At 44.6% G+C, this 19,873-nt stretch overlaps 1 protein-coding gene and 1 long non-coding RNA gene across 3 annotated transcripts in view; one reads left to right on the top strand and one right to left on the bottom strand.

Moving 5' to 3' along the window:
* The window catches only part of CTSB (cathepsin B), an 80,942-nt gene extending 79,354 nt beyond the window's left edge, over window positions 1-1,588 (bottom strand). Inside the window, exon 1 of one of the 2 annotated variants that reach the window (XM_069236151.1) lies at window positions 1,426-1,588. The gene's annotated coding sequence lies outside the window, so the exon portion shown is untranslated. The remainder of the gene's footprint in view (window positions 1-1,425) is intronic. The other variant, XM_069236152.1, reaches the window with a different exon arrangement.
* Window positions 1,194-7,969, top strand: LOC138296743 (uncharacterized). Its single transcript, XR_011203888.1, has 2 exons — window positions 1,194-1,309; window positions 7,748-7,969. It is a non-coding gene; the product is annotated as an uncharacterized lncRNA (long non-coding RNA).
* The last annotated feature ends 11,904 nt before the right edge of the window (window positions 7,970-19,873 follow it).

The raw sequence follows: 19,873 nt of genomic DNA, 5'->3' as shown, positions 1-19,873 counted from the left end.
AATGCAAACTAATAAGTGTAAAAAAAAAAAAAAAAAAGCGAAAAGGATAGCAAGCGTTTCCTTTGTAGCCAGGATCAGGGACAACATCCCCTAATCCCCTTAATGGAAACTCAAGCTGATCCAATAAGATTCTTTACGTGTACAGGCAAGTGTTGCTATACAGACATAGACTACCTGCAATAGCCAAAACAGTAGAAGCAACAAGATCCAGTGAAACCGTTCGAAACAGATAAATTGGCATTTCCCCCCCAAGACTGATCATACTGTATAAAAGACCTGGTCAGTGCTTAAGTGGAATGCTCAGCAGACACAAACGTTCCTCGCCGTATACCAACATGCCGGTACTGGTTCTTCCAGTTTGTCGTGGCGCAATGCCAGGACCAGAGGGCCTTGCATCTCTTTTGGGTAACTGTTGGCAACAGAAATTCCGTTGGCATTGAAAGTTGCTCAACACAGGTACCTCGGGAAAAATAAGGAAGTGCATTGTAGAGAAACAAGGAAACAAAGCTATGGCGCGTGACTAGAGATAAAATGACTAATTTTGGATTGCTGACGTCCCTGTTAATACGACTATTACTAATTTACACAAATACCCGTGTAAAATGAATCGGTTACCCCAAAAGTTCTACAAAAAAACTTGGCTGTTTAACTCATTCATGGAACATGTATTAAATATATTCATATTTACATACTGGGTGGGTATTTACACAAATACCCGTGTAAAATGAATCGGTTACCCCAAAAGTTCTACAAAAAAACTTGGCTGTTTAACTCATTCATGGAACATGTATTAAATATATTCATATTTACATGCTGGGTGGACATAGCTAACAAAATGAGATCAAGATCGACGGAGGGGAACTGCGTGTACAATGTTTAAAAATACGATGTGCCCAGATAAGCTAATTTTGACAAAAACTGAAACCGAGATTACAAGCCATGTGAAAAGAATAATCTTTAAATTATCCGTCAAACAGCCTCAAAATGCTTATTTAAACCCAAACTAACCAGTACCCCTCTGGCGTGAAAAGCTCTAAAGACAAATGAATAAAGATGTACAGCCTCCGCAAATCATGTATAACATTTTACACCACTCGTAGTGTTCCAATCATTAGGCCATGCCACGCAAGTACTACGAGTCCCACAACGCACAGCGCCAAAATACCAGCTTGCCTACGTTTTACTGGGAGGTTGTTAAAGTCCTCAATAAGACTGTACAGAACGCAACTATTGCAAGTAAGGCTACACCACCACACCAGGGAGGTTGTGAAAGACCTCAACAGGACTGGGCAGACTCCAACTAATGAAGGTAAGGTCACCTACAACGCCACACCCAGGTGGGTATAGTATTAAAGTTTCTGGCGCGTGATTTCTTCCCGGGCAGATCTTTTCGCACGTTTGAACAGACAACCGCATCTCACTTACCTGCTGGTTCTCTTGCTGGGCTCAATGGAATGTTCACCGGGAGCTGCGCGCGACGCTGCCTGGCCCGGGAGTGCGCGAGCGCCGCCTCGTCGGGGGTTTTTATAACAGAAGTGACGCCGCAGCCGAGAACTCCAGGCCTGAGGCTCGCGCTGCAGATGACTGCGTCATGTGACCACTCTCCCACGGTAAACACCTCGTGACCCTGTCCAGCCCCTGCTTCTGCCGGTTGGTGGGAGGAGTTAGGCATAGTGCTCGCCTCGGCTATGGTAGGCTGGTGACCTGCTTTCTCTGCTCATGTGTTTCAGTGGTTTGCGGGTAATTCCAGCGCTTCTGTGGCGAGAGAAAACTGCAAACGGATGGCGATCTGTATTTGCTGAAGGCGCGGGTGCTTTTAGCCAAATATTCGATATTGTACTGTAAAAAAAATCCTCGTATTCTGCAACCTAGAGGTTTAACTTCCTCACGCTCTTCAGTTGAACCTCAGGTGAGGGTCTCAAACCTCTTTCCATTATAATTTGTTCTATGAGACAATAGTACCTTCTATGATGCTCTCCCAAAACTATTCCAGTTAAATTATTTTATAGGGCTGTGCGAACCTGAAATTCTACCACAGAGACCCTACGGAAGCGCTCACAGGTTCAGTGCTATGGCTTTATGACTACACATACAAGGAGTATTGAAAATAATGGCCTGCAGAGTGAAGGAATACTTTTGCCTCACATTAATGTAGCCGCCTCGATTTGTTCTGATCCACGAGTTAGTAATTCATTCATTCAATTTTTTTCTTCACATTCTAGGACTTGTTATCCTTACATTTTAGGGTTTCAGAAAGACTCCTAAATATAGAACCCCAACGAAACAGCAATGAGCTCCTCTCACGCGATGCTGGAAAGCTTGAGAGTTCTTGTTCATGGATAACTCTAGATTCTAGAACCTAAATAAACAAAGCAGAACTGTCTGCAAATAGTTATTGTGGACCAGACAAGGTGTCAGAAGTTCTTATTTATAGACGAGGTAGCCACCTCTTTGCCATAAAGGAAACATTTTTTTTGGCCCCTGTCTTATTACTTACAAAACATGTCGGCCAGAGCTAGAATTCTATGCCAGGACCGTAGGCGAGGATTATGCAGATCTTTCTTCACTCTTTATTCAACAGCAAGTTCGAAGTTCAGCAAGAAAAAACTAGAACTACAACTCCCATAAGGATATTCCCATGGCAACCAATGTCCAATCATCAGGCCTTCCGCACATGTGTATAAATGTCCCTTGTCGGCGTCATCCGTCCTCTTTCTTCACTGCTCCAGTGTCAGTTAAGTTTGCCCTTACTGCCTCTGAGCATTTGATTTTCTTACAAATTGCTTAAACTTTACGTTGGTGTGTATGTTCGTTTTGCCCTTGTGAAACTGTTTTTCCTCTCGTTTCTAGGGACACCTACCGCGCGCGCAGCAGACTTTTTGCCCGAGCACTGATTCAAGACGCGGTAACGCGTTGGGCTCTCTAGAGGGCGCTCTCTTGTGCCGCTAAGTTAAAAACCACGTTTTTTCGAGCGCTCAAGTAACGTTGTGCTTGGCACTCGGAATTGTGGCGCAACAGGGGTTTCTTGAGCCCAGGCTCATTTATAACCCCTCCAACTCCCCACACGAACACTGCGCTTTGCGGTTGAAAGACACTGAGTTACAGTGAGACCGCTTATGTTTAGAAAACATCGCGCAACCCTATGGGTGTATTTTTTTTTAACCATTTTGGTGACAGAAGCGTTGGGGGGGCTACCCTTATTATTAGTTTAGGGTGTTCTTCTGTCAAAGTTTTCCCTAAGTCCCATGATGCAGTCCACGCAGGACCATAACTTTTACCCCAACATGTCTCCAGGAGAAGGCCCTTCGCAACGCGCTCTCCCTCCTGGGGTAGATGTGTTGCTCTCGCAGGCTATCGCCCAGGCTCTGGCCCCTATTAAAGAGAGTGTGGCGCAACTTGCAGAACAGGTGTCCAAAGGGTCTGGCATGTTTGGGGGCACGGGAGCTGAATTTAGGACTTCCGAACTCGCAGCTCCCAAGAAATCCCGCAAGCACGACACGGGGCACCTCGAAGACTTTGAGCGCCTCGTCAATGCCTTCTGCAAGAATGCGCATAAGCGCACACCCTTCCGGGAGGGTTCTCAGCCCAGAGTGACCAGTGAGAAGCTCCACCACATAGTGGGCCCTGATGTGGGGTCACCCAAATGCATCGCAGAGGACTCTGACGGGGATTCCTCTTCTGCTGGGGATCAAGACTCCAGCCGCCCCTGGCGCCCCGGGGCCTCTATGCCAGATCCGCAAGACAGGATGACTCCGGCTTTGATATGTTCGAACCAGAGGTAATTTATCACCCTCGGTCATCGGAGTGGTGGCCGGAGCAGAAGGTAGCCGAATATGTGGCTAGTAAGATTCGTCAGCCTCTCGACAAGGAAGTGCGGGCTCACCTGAAGGCCGAATGTCCGCGTCCTACCCTGCCAGATATAGTGGCGGCCACTCCGGATATAGATCCAGATGTACTTTTTTTGCGAAGTACACCAAGGATCCCAAAAAGGGTATTGACCGATCCCAGAGGACTCGCCAAGACAAGCTCCTTGACGTGTTAGGTCCACTAACAAAGATCATTCAACTGGCCGAACGTGCAAAACAAACTGACACCCCCCTACCGACGGATGTTGTGGCCGGGTGGGCCCAGAGGGCAGTTTGCCTCCTGGGCAATGCTAATTGCGCCATCTGGGCTGAGAGATGCCAGTTCTTACTTATCAAGATAGAACCCAAATTTGGGGGAGTTATCTAGCTCTGAGGGAGGGGCGGTCGCCCAAGGTAATTTATTCGGTGATCCATTCGTCAAGGAGTTGGGCAAATTCGTCGCCACCTTTTCTCCGCTGGACAAGGCACAATCTTCTATCAAGAAGATCTTCCTGGGGAAGGTTTTTGGAGGGGCCGGACGAAGCAGGAGCCGCTCCTCCGGCCGCCTTTACCAACAAGGCCCCATCTCCTACAGAAATAATGGATGGCAAGACAGTCGTCAAGGCGCCTTCTTTCCCAATTCGAGGCAGAGGGAAAGGCAGAGCAAACAGGATCGCCCGGGGAGGAGCTAATGCTCCAGGAGGCCCTTCTGGTAAGGATTACCCCTTCTTGCCCTCAAAAAATTGGAGGGAGGTTACGCTTGTTCAAACATAAATGGTCACACATAACCTCCGATACCTGGGTGTTACAGACAGTGACAGGCTTTCACATCGAATTCTGGGGAACTCCGGTTCAGGAGAATCTTCCAAGACCCTTAGTTTTTTCGGCAGCGGATTTTGCTCTTATAGACTCGGAGGTCCACGACCTTCTTTGGAAAGGGGCCATAAACAGTCTGTCCTCCATCCCAGAGGTTTTGTGAGCAATCTTTTTCTTGTAGAGAAGAAGGACAAGGGCTTTTGCCCGGTTATCAATCTCAGATCGTTCAACGAGTGGGTGATCTACAGGCACTTCAAAATGGAGGGCATTTATATGCTCAGGGAGCTCCTGTTACGGGGAGATTGGATGGTTCGTCTGGACCTCAAGGATGCTTACCTGACGGTCCCAGTTTTTTCCCCCTCATCGCAGGTTCCAACAATTTCTGTGGAGGAATCAGGTGTTTGAGTACACGTCTCTCCCTTTCGGCCTGTCTTCGGCACTGTGGTGCTTTACCAAACTACTCAAACCAGTGGTGGAAGTCCTTTGCTCTCGCCTGATCCGCCTGATCATTTACCTGGACGATCTCCTCCTCGTGGATCAATCCAGGTCCCAACTTTTATCCAATGCGAGCACGACTATTGTACTCCTCCAAGATTTGGGGTTTGTGATCAACCAACAGAAATTGGATCTTCTGCCCTTGCAGTCGATGACTTTTCTGGGCTTTCTCATAGAGTCCCAATCTGCATCCCTTAGTCTCCTGAGCCCGAAGATTTCCAAGATCAAGAAAGAACTAAGGAAGGTTCTGAGACGCAACAGGATCTCACTCAGGCAATTGGCCAGAGTAGTGGGACTGCTCTCCTCCTCGATTCAGGCCATATTTCCAGGCCCTCTTCATTACCGGGCTCTCCAGCGTCTGAAGGCACATCACCTTCGATGCAGATTAACGTATTCCAAGCTCATTTCCCTTACCCAAGAGGTGAGAACGGAGCTCCAATGGTAGCTGGACCACATGGAAGCATGTAATGGCAGGGCCATTTTCAGAGCCTCACCGGACCTTGTCATAGAATCGTCCGCCAGCCGCCAGGGCTGGGGTGCCTGATGCGGGGACGTCTCGTTCGGAGGACGATGGACCCCTCAGGAGCTCAGTATGCATATCAACTGTCTGGAACTCCTGACGGGTTTGTTTGCGATCAGATTCCTGACTCGGGACAAGGTCTCCTGTGTTGTTCTTCTTCGGATAGACAATGTGTCTGCAGTGTGGTACATAAATCGCCTAGACGGCACGCACTTGAGAGCCCTAGCAGAGTTGGGAAAGGATTTTTGGCACTTCTGCCTCCAGCACCAGATTTCGGTGACGGCGGAGTACCTCCCCGGTTCCCAGAACACTCTGGCGGACTGGAATTCCAGATTCCTGGCAGACTCCAGCGATTGGCAGCTGGACCAAGTAGTTTTTCAAGCGATCATGGAACGTTGGGGTCCTTGTTAAGTGGATCTCTTTGCGTCCAGATGGAACACCCAACTACTGACGTACTTCAACTGGCACCTGGACCCAGGAGCAGCGGCAGTGGACGTGTTCTTGCAGGACTGGGGACGGCATCAGGGGTATGCATTCCCTCCTTTCCTTCTGATACTGAGAGTATCAGCCCATGTACGTCGTCAGGAGGCGACGGTGGTTCTGATAACCCCTCTTTGGAGGTCACAGGTGTGGTTCCTGTCACTTCTGGAACTCTTGTGCGACTTTCCAATTCGCCTCCCGGACTCTCCCTCAATTCTCCGGGACCCTGCGGGGCACTTTCATCCTCTGGTCCTTCAAGGCCACCTCGCTCTGGTGAGTTGGAAGATTTCCGGACTCGCTGGCAGGACTGCCAGCTTTCACAGGATGCTGAGAAATTCATCAGACAGGCATGGGCTCCAAGAACATGTAAGCGGTATAGGTCCGCATGGAATAGATGGGCTCGTTGGTGTGTGGACAGACATATCGATCCCATAGGGGCCCAGATTACGGCTATCCTGAATTTTCTTGCAAAGCTGGTGGAATCTGGCTTGTCTTATTGTTCTGTAAACTCCTTTAGATCAGCCATCTTGGCTGGTCACCCACCACTGCAGAACCGTCCGGTTGGAGAGCACCCTTGGGTATGTAAGTTACTTAAAGGTATCAGGATCTCCAGACCTCCGGAACCTACGTATTCGGAGTTACGGGGCGTCAATCAGGTTCTTCGACTTTTATCCTCGTGGCAGGATAATCAACATCTTTCACGGAAGGAGTTGTCAGCTAAGTTGGCTATGTTATTATCTCTTATATCGTGCAAAAGGGTGTCGGATGTTAGGGCCCTGGACGTCTCGGCTAGAGTGTTTTCCCGGAGGGGATGACTTTCGCCATTTCCAGGAGGACTAAATGTAATATCAGCTCGGTAACCTATCCAGCTTTTCCCCATGCGCCAAATTATGCGTGGTAAGATGCCTCAAGGTTGGTGAGGAAGTGAGGGCTGAATTTCGGCCTCCTGCAGAACGCCAATTGTTGATTTCGCTGAAGAAACCTTTTAAGGCAGTCTCCTCTCCTTCAATAGCCAGGTGAATCAGATGGATCTTGACAGAAGCAGGCATCAACGTACGAGTTTTTGGGGCACACTCCACTTGGGGTGCCTTGGCCTCCAAAGCCATCCAGGTGGGCGGCAGGTTGGAGGACAGTATGAATGCTGCGGATTGGTCATCAGAGTCTACTTTAAAAAAAATCTATTTTAAATCTATCCATGAAGCAGCCTCTGTAGTGGTAAGTAAGCTTGAAACTTGCATAATCCTTGCATCCGGTCCTGACATAGAATGAGAAATTTTCTAGCTAGCGAGAAAGAAAGTTTTAATTGTATTAAGTACACGAAGGCGAGGATTATCCCGCCCTACACAGGATATGAGTTTCCCACCGGGAGCTTTATAGAGGTAACATTTGAGGCGGTATACACATATAGAATTGCATACAGTGCATGTATGAGTATCTTGGTTGTCTTTGCTTCCTGCTTATTCATTGACTCATGTAATTAATATGGTTTAAAGACACAGTGCACTTATCTAAGATATGCTTCTTTTCCTATATGGGTTGTGTTTTGGAAAAGAGTCTGTCATTCGCTTAATGAGTGATGTTGTTTCCGTAGGATCCGAGGCGTCAACAACCTGAGAATGTCTGAACTCCCTCCCGCAGTGAAGTCGAGGCTGGATGACGCCGACCAGGGACATTTATACACATCGGCCGAAGGCTTGATGATTGGACATTGGTTGCCATGGGACTGTCCTCATGGGAGTTGTAGTTCTTGTTGTTTTTTCTTGCTAAACTTTGAAGTTGCTTTTGAATAACGAGTGAAGAAAGATGTGCATAATCCTCGCCTCCGTGTCCTTAATAGAATTGAAACTCGCCTTCTCGCTAGCTAGAAAATTTCTCATTCTGTCTCACAGCAGCATGCCATTCAGAGGCATCTATCTGCTTGGGACCTGGGGCTAGGAGTGACCTTGGTCGACCTGGCAGTCAAATCACTAGGAGCAGCTTATAAACTCTCCACCTCATGGTAGGAAATCCCAGGACACTCACCATATCCTTCTTTCAAACAAGTAGTATTATCAGTATCCATTGCAGGTAGCCCAGAAACACCTGCTGAGAATGAACTCCATATGTTTTGGTCAAAATCTGTCTTATCACCAGTATCATAGAAAATGAAAATCCTGGCCAAGTTCCCGAAGTCACCTTCCTCAGTCCTAAATGCCCCATTGAACAACCCAGTCAGTCACCCCAACAGGGCTAGACCACTAAGAGTCTGACTTCTTATTTCTCCTAGCGTGCTTTATTGGAGTACTCAGAGCTTGCAGCAGGCTCTTCCTTATTCGGCACCATGTAACTTCACATCTTAATTTTATGCTCATCAACTTAAAGAACCCTCTCATACACTACTTCCATTGTAAGACCAGAAGGAACTATGATATAAGTTCTTCACTTCATTAGCTATAGTGCTAGATGTGACTAAGGCTTAAATCTTTTCAATAACTTTAACAGCGAACACCCTGTTACAGAATTTGGTGTGGTTCTGTATGAAAGCAGTGCAGCTTGCAGGGCTGTTCTCCTCCAGATATGCCCTAGAGCTGCCAGTTGAAGTTCTTCCTTGATAATACAGTTAAACTTTTCTACTTGGTCTTAGGTGTCAGGAGGATGACACAGGACCTGCTGGTGTGTGATACTACACCCATTTAAATTATTCAGAAAATTTCCCTCTGAAGGGTTCTGAACCATTATATGACAGAAGATCTGATTTAGCTGTTTTTCTGAAATTAGATGTGTCACAATAATGAAAACAGAGCTTATGCTAACTTACAGAGTATAGGCCTCAGATGTCACAGTAGAACAGAGTTCTTCAAACTGTTTTGCTTTGAGCCCCCCTCAGAATTTTTTTTTGAACCTGGGCCCCCCTCCAAAACGTTATGGCAAGACATGGGGGAGAGGGAATGGTAAGATAAACACAGGGATCTGGGAGTACAAGATAATTTCAGGGTACTTTTCTATGGCTCAAATTCTGCTCTAAATGTGAGCTGTATAAAAGAGCAAAAACATCACACAAAAACAAAAATTGACCACAAATCTCTACCCTGCATAATTAGGGTGTTCTGTCTTTTTAATTTCACAAAGCCAGTTCCCATACGTTTTGTTTGAACAAAAAAGAAACACCTGTTCCTGAATGGTTAATGTGGAACTTGTGCTGCCTCTGGGTGAAAGTGAAAGGGAAGGGGGTGGGACTCTCATGTGTTGTAAAGCTGAGGGCGGGTCAGAGACCAAGGTGCCTGCTACCTGAAAGAAATATAAATGTGTGTATTAGACTTGGCATCATTGGCATGGTCTCCCCTAACTTTTTGCCTCTACTTCCCAGGTTGTTACTGTGTGCTGGACTCTGTTTTTGCTGTTTTGTTTGCTCTGGACACTTTTACCACTGCTGACCAGTGCTAAAGTATAAGTGTTCCCTGTATAAATTGTATGTGTAAATTGGCTATCCATGATTGGCATATTTGATTTACCAGTAAGTCCCTAGTAAAGTGCACTAGAGGTGCCCAGGGCCTGTGAATCAAATGCTACTAGTGGGCCTGCAGCACTGGTTGTGCCACCTACATTAGTAGCCCTGTAAACACGGCTCAGACCTGCCACTGCAGTGTCTGTGAGTGCAATTGTAACCTGCCAATTCGACTTGGCAAGAGTACCCACTTGCCAGGCCTTAACCGTCCCCTTTTATATATGAAGGGCACCCCTAAGGTAGGCCCAAGGTAGCCCCATGGGCAGGGTGCAGTGTATGTTAAAGGTGGGACATGTACTTATGTGGTTTATATGTCATGACAGTGAAATACTGCCAAATTCGGTTTTCACTGTTGCAAGGCTTATGTCTCTCGTAGGTTAACATGGGGGTTGCCTTTAAATATTATTAAAATGTAGATTCCCTTTGGGAGCAGATAGACATCTGGAGTTTGGGGTCTCTGAACTCACAATTTAAAAAACATCTTTTAGTGAAGTTGGTTTTTAGATTGTGTGTTTGAAAATGCCACTTTTAGTAAGTAGCCATTTTCTTGCTTAAACCATTCTGTGACTTTGCTTGTTTGTGGATTCCCTGTCTGGGTCAGTTGGACAGTTGGGCTGTTTGCACCTCTCCTCTAGACAGTGACACAAAGGGAGCTGGGGTGCAACCTGCATATCCTGATGGGCCATTTGGGCTGAGGGGAGGGAAGGGGAGGAGTGGTCACTTACACCTGAAAGGGCTGTGCCTGCCCTCACACAATGCAGTCTCCAACCCCCTGGTGTGTTTCTGGTGTGTTTCTGGGGCCTGGCCAAGGCAGGATCTTGAAAACAACAGAGACTTTCCTTTGAAATAGGCCTACTTCAAAGGCAGAAAGGGGTATAAGAAGAGCACCCAAAACCCTTGAAAATCAGATTACTTCTAAAACCAAGAGGAACCTCTGCCAAAGAGAAGAGCTGGAGGAGGAGTACTGCCCCTTTGCCTATGACTGTGCTTTGCTGGGTTGGCCTGCAGTAGCTACTTTTACCTGAGAGAAGACAAAGACTGACTTTTGTGTGACTTACCACTGGTGAAGACTCTCCAAGGGCTTGAAACTGAGCTTGCCTCCTGTTGTTGAAGTCTCAGGGACAGCAAAGACTTCTCTTTGCCAGCACTTGGGCATTCTGCTGAGGGTCCTGCCTGCCAAGTGTTGCCCTAACCTGTCTCTGGATCCTTGAAAGGTGCAGCTGGTGGAAAAGGACAGAAATCCATGCAAAGACTGCTGTGCGGGGAAACTTTCGATGCACCACCTGCTTTGTGGCTGAAAAACGACACGTTGCTGCCTCGCGGCTAAAATCAACACTCGACCTACATCGCAGCTGGGAGATCAACACAACGTGGCTGTAGAAACGAGGTGCAGCACCTGCAGCGGCTGCTGTTAAAGACGCAAGCCCCCACGCAGCGTGGTTTCTTGACACCCGTGCGATCAGATTTCAACGCAACATTGCTGGGCGTGGAAAATCAACGCAAAGCCTACTCGGACCGGAGGTGCCTGTCCGGATTGTAGCATCGCTTTCTCGCCCGTGCGGCTTTACTTTGATGCTACCCAGGTACTTTTATACCCTATCAACATTCTCACTGTTTTCTAAAGGATTTAAGACTCTTTTGCTTTTTAAATTCATAACTTGACTTGTGATTTTTATCATTTTGGTCTTGCTTTGTTTAGATAAATATCTATTTTTCTAAACCTGTGTTGTGTCATTTTGTAGTGTTTTCACTGAGTTACTATGTGTGTTGGTACAAATAGTTTACACCTTGCCTCTGAAGTTAAGCCTGCCTGCTCATGCCAAGCTACGAAGGGAATGAGCGGGGGTTAACTGAGGGTGATTCTTCTTTACCCTGACTAGAGTGAGGGCCCCTGCTTGGACAGGTGGTAACCTGACTGCCAACCAAAGACCCCATTTCTAACAGTGTGCAATTGGTTAATCACCAAATGTCAGAACGTAATGTAAGCCTTAATTGATGGAGTTACTTGAAGTTTCATGATGACAAGTGAAATAAGGGTGTTGAGTTCTGGAAAGTGTAATTTTAATGGATACTTATAAAAATACTTGCACTAGGAACAGTCTGATTAGCTATTGCTAAATATATGCTTTAAAAGGCCTTGTTTAATCTTATACACTAAACCGAGAGCCATTGGAATTATGCGATTCTGTGTCTTTTTTGGCATAATTATGAATCTACCACATTTACCTCATAATCCATCATCTGGTGCAAAAGCTGCAGACTTTAGAAAGAAAAAATATTTCTAGCTCAAATGGATCAAACGTTGCTAAAATATGGCGAAGTAGTGGGAGGCCCTTCACAAAGGTTAACTGGTCACATTTAGTTTGCTTATTAATGTATTTGGTTGTTAAACTTGTTCTAATGAGTTACCAGCTTTGCCCAAATAGAATTACCATTTGTAAAAAAGTACAAAAATATGAAGTAATAATGTAAAAAGTCACATTATGCTGCGTAATTTGCCTTTTCTTCCTGCACAATTTTGTCAACCCTACTGCATAATTTGGTGCTCCCCTGCCTCATAAATCCAGTGGCTCTGACTAAACCATTCTACAGCAGCCTATCTTATACTGTGTATAACACTGTTTTAAAATAATGATTTACATATTCACATGCAGGTGCTTTCTGCTATAGGCTGAGACCTTATAGCACAATATATACACAAGCTCCTTTTCCTCATTGCACCCACCAGGATTCAATTCTGTAACTCTTAGGCCCCACACACAGACATCTGTAGTGATTGCTTTCACCTATTGAGGTTTCATAAATATTAACTTGAAATTATTTTTCATTTATGGTGTGCTGTATTTTAACTGCAGTTACCTACAGTTAACAAAACACAGAACAAAACAGTTAAATAATATTTTATCTTTAATTTTTAAATCACATATTTGAACCTACCATGAAGTTTAGCTGCTGTTTGTAACTTAAGACAGCCTGTAAGCATGGTCAATAAATTAATTTGTGCCTCCACGCTGTTTTCATTTGCAATTCTTTACAGAGATATTTGCGCCCCCCTAGGAAGACTGCCACGGCCCTCCAGGGAGGCGCACCACACAGTTTGAAGACCTCTGCTGTAGAATAATGTTGAATGTCTATTTCCCAAACAAGACTATGACTTCCCAAGAATATTAACTTCTTGTTTCAGAAATGTATGTGTCGAAGATCTAACCTATCTGTCTTGGTACTAGTATGCAACAAGCATTTGCAAAGCAATAGACCTCACATTTTCTTGAGTTAGAGCTATTGGCGTTCTAAATTCATAACTGGACTTTTCTTGCCACATAAATTGGTCAACCGTGTCTCATAATTTTGCCTTTTCCTGCCACATAATTCCAAGGGCCCTGCATATAACTAAAACACTTCCATTTACCTTCTTCCTCTATCTGCTGTCAAAATATTGCCTTTTAGCAGCCTAATTTAAATCTGCCATGCTAATTCCAATAGAATACCATTTTCACCATCCCACCATCCAAGTTGCTGGCTGGCTAACACAGTTCCCCCCAAAAAAGACACAAGACAGCCATGGAAGAGTAATGAGAGCAATAAACTAGAAAGGTCGCCCAAACATATTGAGTATTCAAACAGTAATAGTGCAATAAGGATGTTAAATTGACCTGAATCTTGGTCATAATTGCAATGAGGATAGATTAATACTCCATATACAATTACCATGTAAACCACCTAAAAAACCTTTCTCAGAAATAAACGTTTGGCATTAGGCTGTAATGCTCAAAAAAGCCCCTAGAGGACATCACAATGAAAATAGCATTTGGAAGAAACATGGTCATGTAACCATATACTTAGCCCCTAGGGCGCATAATCACATGAAAAGAAAATGTCAGAAAGTAATGCATTGTAACCATAAATTTAGCCCATAGGGGGCATTTTGCATTACACATTTATGGGGCTAGCAGGCCTACTGCAATGACATAACAAATAAGGCATGTCAAACACAAACTAATCCCAGCTGTAAAACAAAAGTTACAACCATGAGAGCTCTTAAAAAGACACTGAATGGTGGGAGTTTTTTTTTATTTTGGGTTCCTCCCTAGCCTAGGACCACCATAGGGTGAGTTATGAGCAAAAATGTTTTCTAAAAGTAATGCCCTGCAAAGCACTATGGGGCAAGTTTCTGTGCCGTAAATATTGTACTATGTTGATATGTTAACTGTAATGCTTAGAACAGCCCCTAGAGGACACCACAATGAAAATAGCATTTGTATGAAACATGGTCATGTAACCATATATTTAGCTCCTACAGGGCATAACCACATGAAAAGAAAATGGCAGAAAATAATTTAGTGTAGCCATATATTTAGCCCCTCGAGGGCGTAGTGCCTTACACATATTCTGAGCTAAGAAGCCTCCTACAATGAAATTACAAACAAGGCCCTTGAGACACAAACTACACTGTAAAACAAAAGCTCCAATCATGAGAGCTTAAACAGACAATGAATGGTGGAAGAGGTTCATATTTTGGGGTCCCCACTAACCTTCTGTGGGAACCCAGAAATTATGTAGACAGAAGGAGCACATCGTGGTGGACATTTTGAAGGTGGTCCCATTGCCCTAGGACCACCAAAGGCTCAGTTATGAGCAAACATGTTTTGTAAAATGAATGCCCCGTAAAGCATTATGGGTCGAGTTTCCCGAGTGCAGTGAATATTGTGCCGCTGTGCCGGGAGAGCTGCTTTGAGGATTTCTGTTTTTTTTTACGTAAAGCATTTATCAATTATAAGTGTTTTTGTGAAAGCTATGGAGCGTAAAGAGGAGAGCCAAAGAAATGAGTCTGATTAGGTAACAGTGTGAACAATGTGACCAGCGCTTCAATACTGGCAATGAAGTGCACTGTGAGCCCATGGCCGCCCTGGAGCATGAAGGGGAGCGACAAAAAAACAATAGTTTGCCCACACTGGAGTATATTGGCAACCGTGCAATAATCCATGTAACAGGGTAAGGAAGTAACAAAACTATCCCCAGGCGGGACAAACGTAAAGCATTTACCAATGACATCAAGGGATTTTTGAAAGGCAGGCCCACGAACGAGTGAAAGTGATGGGCATAGTTAAAAGCTCACAGAATACTTACAAGAGGACAAAAAGTGCTTGCATGTGCGACCTAAAAATGTAACCTTATTTGTTTTAGTACAGGTAGAATTTGTGAGAAGCTCCCTGGTATAGGATTATGGGAGACTTTTGAAATATACTGTATTCTTCCGCAACTGTTTCACTTTGCATAATTCCGATTGGTCCACGTGGTGGGAACCATGTGCGACTGTGCTGAATGTGTGAAATCCTTAGTTCAGGACCATTGTTAGGGATCTTTTTTCCCTCACCCTAGGTTGTGAATTCCTGCCAGTTTGCCCTCCCATTTTATAATCTGTTTTGCTGTCCCGAACTTTGCTAAATTCCTTGATTAATTTTGTAGTCTATCTAAGCTGCGCATTCTGAATTATTGATTTGTTAATTTGGCTGTGCTATTTAATATGTTGTATGACTTAAAATCTGAAACTAAACATTTAAGGTTTAAGCATGCTTTGTCTGTCATCTTTGTGAGACCAAATAGACGTCACATGTTCTTTTTAACTGTCATTTAGAATGCCAAAAGAGAACCAGGTTCAGTCAAGAGCACCAAAATCCTACAGGAATTAACTAGCTCCTGGTCCATCATTTGCACAAATAGACCCGGGTAGAGCAACAGACCCTCAGATAAACCCCCTCTACAGAAAATATCTTTAAAATTGATCACCATATCAGCTGTGACATCTTTCAAAATTTCTCACTTGGAGCCATAGTTCACAGCAACACCAGCATAAGCACCTTTCCATTAAGGTAAGTTAAATGAGCCCACAATGTTCACTTCAAGCTTCCTCTAGGGTTCCTCTAGGAGCTTCACTGGTAGTGGAGTTGTTACACAAGTTTATTAGATTTAAAAAAAAAAAATTCTTCACTAAAGGTTTATCAGTTTTTGGAGTTAACAACAATAACAACAAGATGTCCACGTTTTACAGTTGTTTACCGTAATTATAAATATATAATTACGTATGACCAGTCCATTATTTCATGATGTAAGCATCTAAGGCCAAAGGATCCTGTGCTCTCCATCCCCAATCTACGTTTTAGCAGATTTATCACTTTTGTTACATTGACTGCACCCTGTACCATCTATTAATAGCATCCCCAAGACTAAAGCACCAGATATACTCACAGGACTTTCCCTTTGATGGTGCACAAGAACTGTTCTTGCCCAGAGCGTGCCTAATTGTTTGGGAGCAGTGTAATCCTAATACAGATTTTGGTTTTCCCCACTAGATTTGTTTCATAGCCTTCTAAATGGCACATTCAATTGACAGAAGCAAAACCCATTTGTCCTACAAGAATGACAGCCCGCCTTCCAACCCCATCAGCGCAATAGCCACCCATTACCCCCGGCTACACGAACAGTTGCCGCAACAGGCCCCACAAACCTCGATGAGGTTTCACAATCATCCACTGGGACACCATTATCTGCATGAGCTCTCTTCGGATGAACCAACCACACTTACGAAACATCTGCACTTCCAACTGAAGCCCAACCATTACACCACCATCTCAGAAACTCTCGCCTACCGACCACTAGGACTCCGCACCACCTTCAACAATCTCCTCACCAACATCACCACCATCACCATCAGATTCAAGACTTCCTCCTACTCGGCCACCTCAGTATCCACCTCGATGACCCTACAGACTGCAACACCACTGGCCTCCTAGAAAGCCTCAACAACATATTCTCACACAGCTTGTACAAGGCCCAAATCACATTCCCAGATACATGCTCAACTCAGTCTTCACCACCAGCAACAAGATCACCTTCCGCCACACCTCCCTGCTCACATGGACAGACCACTCCTTCGTACACTTCGTCATCAGCGCACCCCACTGCAACAAACCCAAACCAACCATCATCACCATCTGCAACTGAAACAACATAACAGTAACAGACTGGACCCATGCCACCCCAATGGGGTTCACTGGCGACCTACAAAACAACCTATTTACCTTCAGCAATTGGATCTCAGACTTCACCAACAACCTGGCCCCATAAAGAAGACCAGACACACCAGAATTCGCACTAAAGCATGCTGATACACAGAAGACGTAAGAAACTCCAAGCGTTATTGCAAGTAGGTGGAAAGAAAATGGAGGACAAGCCGAGACATAACCTCCAGAGACACTTATAAATCCGTACTCAGAAGGTGCCATGCACAGCTCGAGGAAACCAGGTATGCGGCCCTCATGACCAGACTGTAATCCTGCACCAACTCTACCAACACATTTTTCAACATTGTCAAAGAATTCACGTACCAAACTGCTGCTGCCAACACCATCATACCCTCACAGGCCCTCTGCAACGGCTTTCCAGACTTTTATCAAAACAAAATCCTCAGAATCTATTCTAACTTCACACCCCAACCGATGATAGAGGACATCATCACGCAAACCCCCCTTCACCATCAAGAGCACCCACCTCCTAACGGACTAGTGCACCCTCAGTACAGATGACACATGTTAGAAATTGAGGGGGTTATTCTAACTTTGGAGGAGTGTTAATCCGTCCCAAAAGTGACGGAAAAGTGACGGATATACCACCAGCCGTATTACGAGTTCCATAGGATATAATGGACTCGTAATACGGCTGGTGGTAAATCCGTCACTTTTCCGTCACTTTTGGGACGGATTAACACCTCCTCCAAAGTTAGAATAACCCCCTAAGTCTCTAGTTGGCAGAGGTAGGGACCCCAATTCTAGTCACAGCAATTAAGAGACACACTAAAGGTTTACCTGTGCTCACCCTCTAGTAGCTTGGCACAGAACAGTTAGCCTAAACTAAACAGCAAATATGTAAAGCATTTGTCCACACACACAGTAACAATGAAAACACCACAAAAGTACTCCACACTAATATAGAAAAAAAAGCCAATATTTATCTGAGTAAAACAGGGCCAACATGGACAAAAACAACATACACAAGCCAAGTTATGAATGTTCAAAGATTAAATCAAAATGCAGTGCTTACAAGTCAATAGCTTCAACCAGGGCTATCTGGTCGCATTAGACCAATCCAAACAAAAGTTCAGTCTGACCGCGATGGAGTGCGGGTCGGGTACAGGAGTCATGCAGACCCGCTGACAGTACATTGGTTGTGTCAATGCTCAGGTATGATGCATTGATCCAAAGGAAGGGATGTGTCACGTTTGCAGATGATGCGTCATTTCCTGATTGGGCAGCATCACTGATGTGTTGTACATAATGTACTTTTGGAGGGAATTGTTTATATAATTGTTGCACCAAGCATGCCTCATTATCTATTGTTTGGGAACATACCTACATCAGGGGTCCTACGAAATCTGTATAAATACATTTCACACAGACAAGGTTATGAGAGGGATTCCTACCAGATGCCATCAACGCTATCTAGGCTAAATGCTGCCTTGAAGCAGACCCAGCCTTAGTGTCCCCACGGAGTCTGACCTAGAGGCCTATTCCAAGGTAACGAGGGTTAGGAGGCACTTCTTATGGACACAGTACTGGCAGATTGTGTTTATCACACCTAGCTGTCTTTTGGTTAGAGGTTATGTTCTCCATGCTAGGATTTTAGGGTTTTTATATCTCATGTTTATTGCAAGATGGTTGGGGTCTTTGTATTCACGACTCTCATTTTCACAATTATGCTTCTGGCATTGTGCATTATCCTACTCATTTCAGGTAATGCATTTTATTGCATATTGCAGTCTTTTTAATAAATCTATTAAAAACTTTCCTGCATCTCCTTCTTTGCCTGTGTGTGACTGAGACTTGTTGCTCATGTGAGAAAAGGGTACTCTCCGTTCAACCACGACTCCTCTGAAATGACGCACCACAGCAGTACCAAGCTTACGAGTATCTTGAAATACCAATTACCTATCAATAGCATCAAAACTGGTTTAATGGCGCCCTATCACATATAATACAACCTGTGAGATTAGGTCCCTTAAGTAATGATGGACCAATGTGGCCAATGTTTGCCACGTATACACCACACTCAGGTGTACAAAAAATGCAGGCATCTGATCTGCGCACTCTTTACAATGAGTTAGTAACATTATATAGACGACTTGTTCAGTTCGTATTACAAACTTTGAACTCAACACCAGCACCAGCTGGATACCAATCAGTCATTTTATCAGGGGCAAAGTGCCCACGGAATGCGAGAAAATCCAGTTCTGGATAGCACAAACAACTAATCAGCTGGAAGCTGTGTTTCACCACATGGGACCACAGGAAAAACATAGAATTCTTACAATGTGCATGCCATTCTGAATGGTTCCCTCAGTGGATGACTGCACCACATGACACAGTCACCTCTATAATACTCAGTAACATTAAAGGGGAATCAGTAGCGTTGGCTATATGTCAGCGGCTCCAGGAGATTCCACAACTAGAATAGAAGCTACCGAAAATGATTTCTGGTACCTATACTTGCATAGGATGGAATAATTTAGGAGCTAAGCCGAAAAGCCTAAAATTCAGAGTACTAGCCCTAAGGCACATACTAAATAAGCACAGGAGAGTTCTAAAAACCGCTGAGATAAATAAAAACAAAATAAAGACAAAGTCAGAGAGCAGACTCTCCACACCCAGAGATCTCCGAAAAGAAATATAATCTTAGACATAGAGAAAGTTTAAAGGCAACTGACACATATACTGATTCACATCCCCCTTGTTCCTTTCAGGATGCACCAGATAGACGTAGCGAGAGAGTGGGGCAGTCAGAGCAATGTCCTGACTGTGAAAGAGAAAAAAGACTCACAGTGGTATTCAGACAAGAAAGAAGACAAGTTCCCACAACAAAAGCCACAATTTAAGAAAAAGGTGGCAGCGCTTTCAATTAAAAATGCCAGCAAACTTGAGAACATTGTTTAAGAACAAGACGTGGGCAGTGACCCTGCTGGACAGCATGGCAGAAGTCACAATATGTCTCCAGAGTCTGAAAGATCTTCTGGATGCGACAGCAACTAACAACTTTATTGCAGTCGAGACTATGGACGGGTGCATTCACCCACCTGACAGGGTTTATGATTTAAACATCCAAATTGAGAGAGACATAGAGTACACATTAGTGTAATATTCTGTGATGAACTTAATTGTGATATCCTATTGGCCGACAGAGACT

Source organism: Pleurodeles waltl, chromosome 5 (assembly GCF_031143425.1).
Source record: "Pleurodeles waltl isolate 20211129_DDA chromosome 5, aPleWal1.hap1.20221129, whole genome shotgun sequence".
In the NCBI taxonomy this organism is placed as follows: Eukaryota; Metazoa; Chordata; class Amphibia; order Caudata; family Salamandridae; genus Pleurodeles; species Pleurodeles waltl.
Note: the sequence above shows the minus strand (reverse complement) of the source record. Positions and strands in the feature narration are given on the sequence as shown.